This window comes from Alligator mississippiensis, chromosome 3, assembly GCF_030867095.1.
Source record: "Alligator mississippiensis isolate rAllMis1 chromosome 3, rAllMis1, whole genome shotgun sequence".
NCBI lineage: Eukaryota > Metazoa > Chordata > Crocodylia > Alligatoridae > Alligator > Alligator mississippiensis.
The window spans coordinates 214,103,903-214,112,574 of NC_081826.1; positions in this window are offsets into that span (position 1 = coordinate 214,103,903).

The window sequence follows — 8,672 nt, forward strand, 5'->3', positions numbered from 1 at the left end:
TTTTGGCTGCAGTGGTCAAGAGGATCATCAGCAGGCATGAATGTTGTTCTTGCCTGTACCACAAGCAAACACAAAACTATATTCAATTTCTCATAAACTGCCAGACTCAAAATTGGGTGTCACCTCTTGAGATACTACAGTGCCTGGGAGTTTACATACTCTACTTTTATATCGGATGCTAGCAATACATCTCCCTTTCACTGGTATATTTATTCCTGAATAGCCAGCTATTTTGATATTTGTTGGACTCACTTTTGGTCTCAGTATTAATTTTCTATATTCATTGCTTGGTAAAATATTAACCTGACTTCCAGTATCCAATTTAATAAATGAAACAAAACACTATTCCTTGCATTTCCACTGATAAAATCCAGTCTGTCTCATTAATTTTGCTCAATTCTGCCTTATCTATATACAATTCTTCTGGTGTGCTCTTAACTGTGTATGCAAATAAGGTGTTTGGGATCTGTGTTTGGGATCTGTAGCACCTGGCAAATGGTTCCTCTTGTTAGTTTAAAAGAAAAGAGCGCTTTACAAATGCAATACAATATTTGGGGTCATCTTGCTTTCCAAAATTGATATATCAGTTTATTTGCTGTCTCTTCTGTGCACCCCCTCCCCCTTAGCCTTCTCTGAGCCAATGGAAAATTCCACTTTGTAGCCGTGTCCAGATGAGCATGGTCATGCAGTATGTGGCACCACAGGCATGTCTATGGCACCACATACAGGACATCCAGATATTCTTGGGGGGCAAGGAGGGGGGAGGCTTGACCTCTGGAAGTGGCCTGTGAGGTGGCTTATTCAGTAGAAAATTTCACCCTGTGAGGTGTTTTTTTCTGGCCACGTTCTTTCATGCATACTGCATGGATGACACCTTTTGTTGCATTCAGCATTGCAGCCTGGGCCTTCACAATTTCTGCTGCCCTGCAAATTTGGATACTCTTTTCTAGGAACAAATCTCCCTCATACAATAGCCTTTCTTGTAATTAAGTATCTGCAGTTTCACACACATTCCTATCTCCAATCAGAGACTGTCAAGTTGCCAACAGCACAGTTCTTAGTCTCTAGCTTAGCTACATACTTTCTCCTTTTGCTTGTCTGTAAATAAATATAAAATACGTCTTTCGAGGATTTCATTCTTTTTTTGGCATTCAATGCCCCTTAAAATTTGGGCAGTATTATACTTAACTGCATATGTTGGCCTTCTTTGTCGATAAAGGGGTTATACACTACTGTAGGAAGATCACTTACAGAAAGGCCTTTGTCCTTTCATGTGGCTACATACAGGTCAGTTGCAGTATACGCGCATTTAACTTGCGCAAATTCAACTATACGCAGGGGGGTGGGGCAGGGCTGGGCTTGAGCTTGCACGTGGCACTGCCGCTTACCTGGAGGCCCATTATGGCAGTGACGGCCACTGCCTCCAAAACCTCCCACTGTCGCCATGGAGCCGTGCCCAGAGCTGTGTGGCTGACCGCAGGGCAGCAGTGGGAGCATGGTGGCGGCCAGGCGGCATGCAGCCATCCCCACCACCACCCCGCACTGCACTGCTGCCACCGGCCGCACAGCTCTAAGCACGGCACCGTGTGCAAACTCAAGCCCCGCCCCCCCCACCCCACCCCCCCTCCCACCCCGCGTATAGTCACCAATTTTCGCCTTACGCGATTTTCATTTTACGTGCCGACTTCAGCACCTAACCCCTGCATAAGATGCGACTGACCTGTATTCCACTTGCTCCCCAGTTTCCAACTTTTGTATAAGTTTAGATTTCCAATTCTCTCATTTGCCACTCCTGATACCCTGTAGTCATCACTGGGTTCAATAAATACAGGCATATTTTTGTCTCATCGTGGTGTCCTGTGACCAGTGGGGTCCCCCAAGGCTCTGTCCTTGGACCCATACTGTTCAACATCTTCATTAATGATGTGGACACTGGAGTCAGAAGCAGACTGGCCAAGTTCACCGATGACACCAAACTTTGGGGCAATGCATCCACACCAGAAGACAGGCGGGTGATCCAGGCTGACCTGGACAGGCTCAGCAAGTGGGCGGACAAGAATCTGATGGTGTTCAACGCCGATAAATGCAAGGTTCTCCACCTTGGGAAGAAAAACCACAGCATTCTTATAGGCTCGGCAGTGCTATGTTGGCTAGCACTATGCAAGAAAGAGACTTGGGGGTCATCATTGACCACAAGATGAACATGAGCCTGCAGTGCGATGCTGCGGCTACTAAAGCGACCAAAACGCTGGCTTGCATCCATAGATGCTTCTCAAGCAAATCCCGGGACGTCATTCTCCCCTTGTACTCAGCCTTGGTGAGGCCGCAGCTGGAGTACTGCATCCAGTTTTGGGCTCCACAATTCAAAAAGGATGTGGAGAAGCTTGAGAGAGTCCAGAGAAGAGCCACGCGCATGATCAGAGGTCAGGGAAGCAGACCCTACGATGACAGGCTGAGAGCCCTGGGGCTCTTTAGCCTGGAAAAGCGCAGGCTCAGGGGTGATCTGATGGCCACCTATAAGTTTATCAGAGGTGACCACCAGTATCTGAGGGAACGTTTGTTCACCAGAGCGCCCCAAGGGATGACGACTAGGTTGAATGGTCATAAACTACTACAAGACCGTTTCAGGCTGGACATAAGGAAGAATTTCTTTACTGTCCGAGCCCCCAAGGTCTGGAACAGCCTGCCACCGGAGGTGGTTCAAGCACCTACATTGAACACCTTCAAGAGCAAACTGGATGCTCATCTTGCTGGGATCCTATGACCCAAGCTGACTTCCTGCCCTTTGGGCAGGGGGCTGGACTCGATGATCTTCTGAGGTCCCTTCCAGCCCTAATGTCTATGAAATCTATGAAATATAATGAATGAGAAGAACTAAACAATTAGCTTTATTGTGGAGCAATGGGCAACTTCTGCAGTCCCTGTCACTAACTAATTTTTACTTAACTGAGTGACCATCTCCCACTAACCAATTTCCTCCATCTCCTTATGTTATGGAGCAAAAAGTTAAAGTTATAAATCCTACCACTACAGGCCCCTACTTCTGTTGAGACAAACAACTTCCATACGGATCCTCAAAAGGGTATCCAGCATCCTTATGCCATAATAGGTGACTGTAAAAGATAAAAGTTTCAGCTAGACACTTTAGGGCCAAAGATTTCCAACCCACTCCCCATTATGTGAACATTAGGATTTAACAGGAAGCACCATTCCTGTTATGTACTTTCCCTTCCACATGTCAATTGTTTTCAAACTAAATTGTATTGATTTGGGGTATCTTTTTGTCCAATGCTTTTCTTTGTAAACCTAATTTACTATTTATGAATTTCACTCCTTTGCTTTAAATTCAGTTGATCTATTTATTTTAAATCTCATGTCAGCTGATATTAATCTATCATGGTGCCTCAGAGAATGACCTGGTGTTGCCCTGTGGGGTTAGGCCAACTCTCAGGATCTCAATATTACATTGTTGGGCAGGAGCGTGTGACACAATTGCACATATACAAACACACAAATCAATTAGGTGCATACACACACACACACACACACACACACCACCTACACATACACACAGGTAAGTTCCTAACTTGGATGGTACAGTGTGTATGTATGTGCTTGAGGTACCTGTGATACTTGGGGGGGGGGAAGGTTCAGGTGACAGAGAGAGAGTTAAAGTATAGGGAATAAAAGTTGCCAGAACTGGGATTAGAACTGGTGGACTACAGAGAAGCTGGCCGAGGAACTGAGGCTTGGGGTTACTTAAGGTAGTTGGACTGGAAACTGAGGCAGAGAGCTGAGATATTGGGGGAGACAGATAAGTGGTGGCAAGGGGGAGACAGCCAGGAAACAAACTAAGGAAGAAACCTGGTTGCTCAGGGGAAAAGGAAAAGGCAGCGGGTATAAGACAGTGGCAAAGAAACAGGGGGCTTGGAGGCAGAGAGGAGCTCAGGACAGATGTTGGGGGTGGCAGTGAGCCAGAAGCAGGAGAGGGAGAAATGAGACCGAAGTTAGAGAGGCAAGGAGCAGAGATTGGCACAGGGCCAAACCATAGTAAAGCAAAACCCAACTTAGGGGTCCAAATAACAGTTTTATTACACGGACAACACACTACACAGCCCCATGAATTTATTGGTTCTCACACACACACACACACACACACACACACACACACACACTGGCAGCAGGAGAAAGAGACTCAGTGGAAGGGCTGGAGTCCAGGTAGGGAAGAGAAGCGGAGTCCAAGTCTTTGGTTGAAGTGGGGGTGGGGGGTGATAGCTACCTATCCAATCTGGAAAGGGGTCCTTGTCCAGTAGGTATTGTCCAGAGGGGGGTTGCCAGCAAGGCCTCTGGGTGAATAGGTGGTATGGCATGGTGCTGGTCCAGATGGAGAGGGCGTCCCACTGGGTCTGTCTTCACTGCCCCTTTTTATAGTGGCAGACCTTGTGTGACCCTAGTGACAGGAGGCATGCCCAGGCAAGGGTCAGTCCCTGGTGTACTGAGCATGTGTGCTCCATGCAGGGATGTGCAGTTTCGGGTGTCTGCAATGGTGGGGTACAATTGTAGAGTTGCTGGTTCTGCAGGATCTTTTTTCTTTCAAATGCTGGCTCTGTTCCTGGGTGAGGTCTGTGGTTCCTGGATGAATCAATGCAAAGTGATGGCCCAGTCATTACAGGCCATTCAGTAGAGGCCTGCTACCTCTGTATTTCAATCATTCCCAATCACTCTCATTCATCTGGGAACCAATTTACATGGGAGGGGTACGTGACATACAGTTGTGACACAGGGGATGCCTGGGCAGAGGACACAAGATGGAGACTTGACATACAAAATGGAAACTTGACATTACTTTGGTTCACTTACAAACACAGGCCTAAACCATATAATATCCATATGAAACAATAAAAATCAATAGGAAAATGATAATAATACAATATACAACAGTAAGAATCAATACAAACCTAATAATAATACAATATAAAACAGTGGATATCCAAAACCAAAAACTTGCTACCAAAATAAAAATGTTAAAGCTTATCCTAAGTCTGAGCTTGCTTATGCTTGTCTATAGGGAATAGAGAGGGACAGAACGAAAAGCCATAAATAATTGGGGAAGGGGAGGGAATGCAAATCTGTCATATATATATACATGTATTAAAAAGAAAAACTGGGGGTTTTGTTACACTGGGACGCTGGTATACAGTCCCCTTTCTTTTCCACAATCTCTTACCCTTTTAATTTCCATTCATATATTTCTGTGAGACAGGCACACTGGGAATTTCCAGTATTTCAGTATTCTAATTATTTGTCCTGTTGTTTACTCACAAGCTCTAATGGTTTCAAGGCTATCTATGAATAGCATAAGCCCTGAAAGTCAGAAGTGGACTGGCTGTCAATATGGGCTATCTTAGTATCTAGCAATTGGTATTAGATGATGTGGGCTATCTGCAATTTGAACCAGTGCTCACAGCAGCCAATTTGATTAATCTACTTGGTAAGTTTAGTGAATTTAGGTTGTTTGTTGCAGACCTGAGATGTCTCAGGCAGCCTGTTGCTCACTGGCAGCTTACTCAGCTCTCTTTGACACCTGGCACAGTCTCCCACCTTGTCTACCTTGCCTTGATGATTAGTTTGGGAGACCACTGTCAATGGGCCAGCATGCCAGTCCAGGACCTTCCATCTGCTGGGGAAAATCTCTCTCTCTCAGGACTTAACTAAGGCCCCTCCAGTCCTCAAGTCATGCTCCCAGGCCCTCCACTCAGTTCACTGGGCTCCCCAGCCATCCATTTTCCACCATCTCTGAGCTTCTGGCCTCTCTTTCCCCTCTAGTGCCTTGCTAACACCAGTCTTAGCCTGCAGTTTCCCCCACACCCATGTTTCTCAGGTATAAGCAGTCAACAACATAAAAAAAAAGGTGAACCGTGATCACCTATCTGCTAAACAGTCTCTTGCACAGTCTCCTGCACTTCAGAGTCTGCCAGGGCATTTTGCATCAGAGTACATGAGCTCTTGTCCTCTTGGTTTTGCAGAACTTCTTCTCCAGAGCATGCAGTCTGGTTCCAACCTACACAATGCTCAGACTGACGCTCTAATGCCTGGGTCTGGCTTCCATATGCCTCAGCTTCTCCCCTTTCTGGTCACCTTACCTGGGATTCTGTTAACAGGGAGCAGTATTTTCCTATTGCCCTAATTAGCAGATCTGCTCCTTACCCTCTGCTGCAGTTTTGTTGTCTTCAATTAATTGTCTATGGCTCAACTCCTGCAGCTTGCTATTTACACTCTGGAAACTGCAGCTCTTTTAGTTCTGCTGCCTGGTGTTAACATTGATAGCATGATTTGGGCAGCACCTCTCATGGCATTTTGGGATCTAACAATCACCTCCCCCAGAGCTTTGTGCTTGGCAGCACCCCCTCTGTCTTCTGAAGCCTGGCCTATATTCACAGTGCTATTAAAAGTACTGTACTCCTTTGCAGCACTGCCCATCTCAGTAATGGGGTAGGGTTCCTCCTACATGTTGTAGTTTGAGCTATGTAATCAGTACAAAACTGCTTAGACATGTAAATAGATAGTAATGTGACATTTTATGCAAAAAGGGATAGATTTTTTTTTCGTGTCTGGGGTTCAAAATTTAAACTGTTACTCTTTCTGAATTGCTAGGAGCAGTACGCTATTTTCATGAAAGAGGGGGTTTTTTGGGTGCAATCTGAGAATGATTCACATTTCTGATTTATGAATAATGCAGCTGCAGTGAGAACATGAATCCTATTTTCTCTTGGCCATAAAGAGAAGGTATGACTTTAAAGAATGACAAGCCTTATCATGCATTAAAATAAGCCCCTTTTCCCCTTTTCTTTGACATTGCCAGTCACCTTATTAATTTTTCTGAAATAAAGCTGGTACAAGGTGACAGGATCTCATACATGTATTTACTGGGGTTCCTTAAGTAAAGGTCGGATTGCGTTTTAAACGAGAAGTTGGCAGCAGAGCCATGAAGTAACTAATACAAACTTCATTGTGTCTCTTGAGTCAGTCAGGTTTAATTGCACATGATTAACATGGGACTACAAGGGATCAAGTCCATGATCAGAATCATCACCAGCTAGGCCACGCGTCCAACTGAGCAAGCTAAAATATCTGGATAATATACCCCAGGATTACAGCAACCACATTATTATTTGCCATCAGTGTATATGAAGCTGAGAAATGGGGATGTGGCAGAGATACTAAATCAAATGTGTGAATGAATTGATGGAACGTACCAATTAAACCTCTTTTCTTCCTGTTGTCTCCTGGTTTCTGTCAGTGTAGAGACAGGGCTGAAGGGGCAAATTCTGATCTCACTTGTACTGTTGTCAGTTATTCAGGATTTATATCAATATAGCAAAAAGCAGGTTTTGATCTAGGAAGTGTATGCAGAAGAATGGCTATCAAGACAACCTTTTTATTTCCTTATAAATATGAATACAAATGAAATCATTTCTAGTCACTATATTGATTTTATCAGAGTCAGTTTTATATTTTGCTTCAGGGCACATATTAAAGACCCTGATGACTGTAAAGCCACTGAAGTTGCATTATGTTATGTCTTTGCCTTTGTTTTGAATGGAATTAATCTTATGTTCAGTAATAGATTTGCAAGTGGTTGGCATAGACTTCAGAAGCAATGTGATGACACTACACCCAGGCCCCTTCTACAGGTTACAAGTAAATTCCAATCAACTACTTAATTGTACAATTATATTCAGACCAGTTACAAGTGCAAAGTAACTATCACACAATAAAAAACTCCAATCAGCTAGAAGTTAGACTTCAGAAATGTGTATTAACGTTATAGCTGGTTGCTATTGAGCTATAATTTGCACATGTAGCAGGGTCTCCCTTGTTGGCTGACAGGGCTCCCAGCCACAGGGGTTAAACCCCCAAGCCTTGGGGATTGTGGCTGATGTGATTCCCAAGGCTCGAGGATGGGTTAAACCTCCAAGCCCACACAGGGTTCTGGGTCCAGGCTCATCCTCATGATGGAGCTCTGGGTCTGGGCACATCACATGCAGCGCACCCTAGACTCAGAACCCTGACAGCTGTGGGGTCTCGGGGTCTTGGCTGCATATGAAGCACAGCCCGGACCCAGAACCCTGTCTGTTGTAGGACTCTTGGTCCTGGCTGCATGTGAAGCTCAGCCTAGCCTCAGAGCCCATGTGGCTGGGAGCCCCCTCATCAAAAAGGGATCCCAGCCATGAGTGCCTGCTTCTTGCCAACAGGGCCATCCCTGGGGGATGAGGGGGCAATCAGGGCAACTGCCCTAGGCCCTGTGCTTTGGGGCCTCCCCGTGGACAGTGCCATACAGGCCTCAGTGTGGCCACAGTACACTGCTGGCTCTGTGCTCTTGGCTTCTCTCCACCCCCACTCCACGCTCCAGCCACTCTCCCCCGCACCCCATGCTCTGGCTGCTTGCCACCTCCCCCCCCTCCATGCTCCAGCTGCTCACCACTCCCCTCCTCTCTCCTCCACACTCCAGCCACTAACCCCCCCCCCCACGCTCTGGCCACTTGCCACCCCCCTCCACGCTCCAGCCACTCACCACCTCCCTCCCCACCCCCCCCCGCTCTCTGGCTGCTTGCCACCCCCTGGCCCTGCACACCCCTAGGGATGGCTCTGCTTGCCAATGCAGAGGGGGC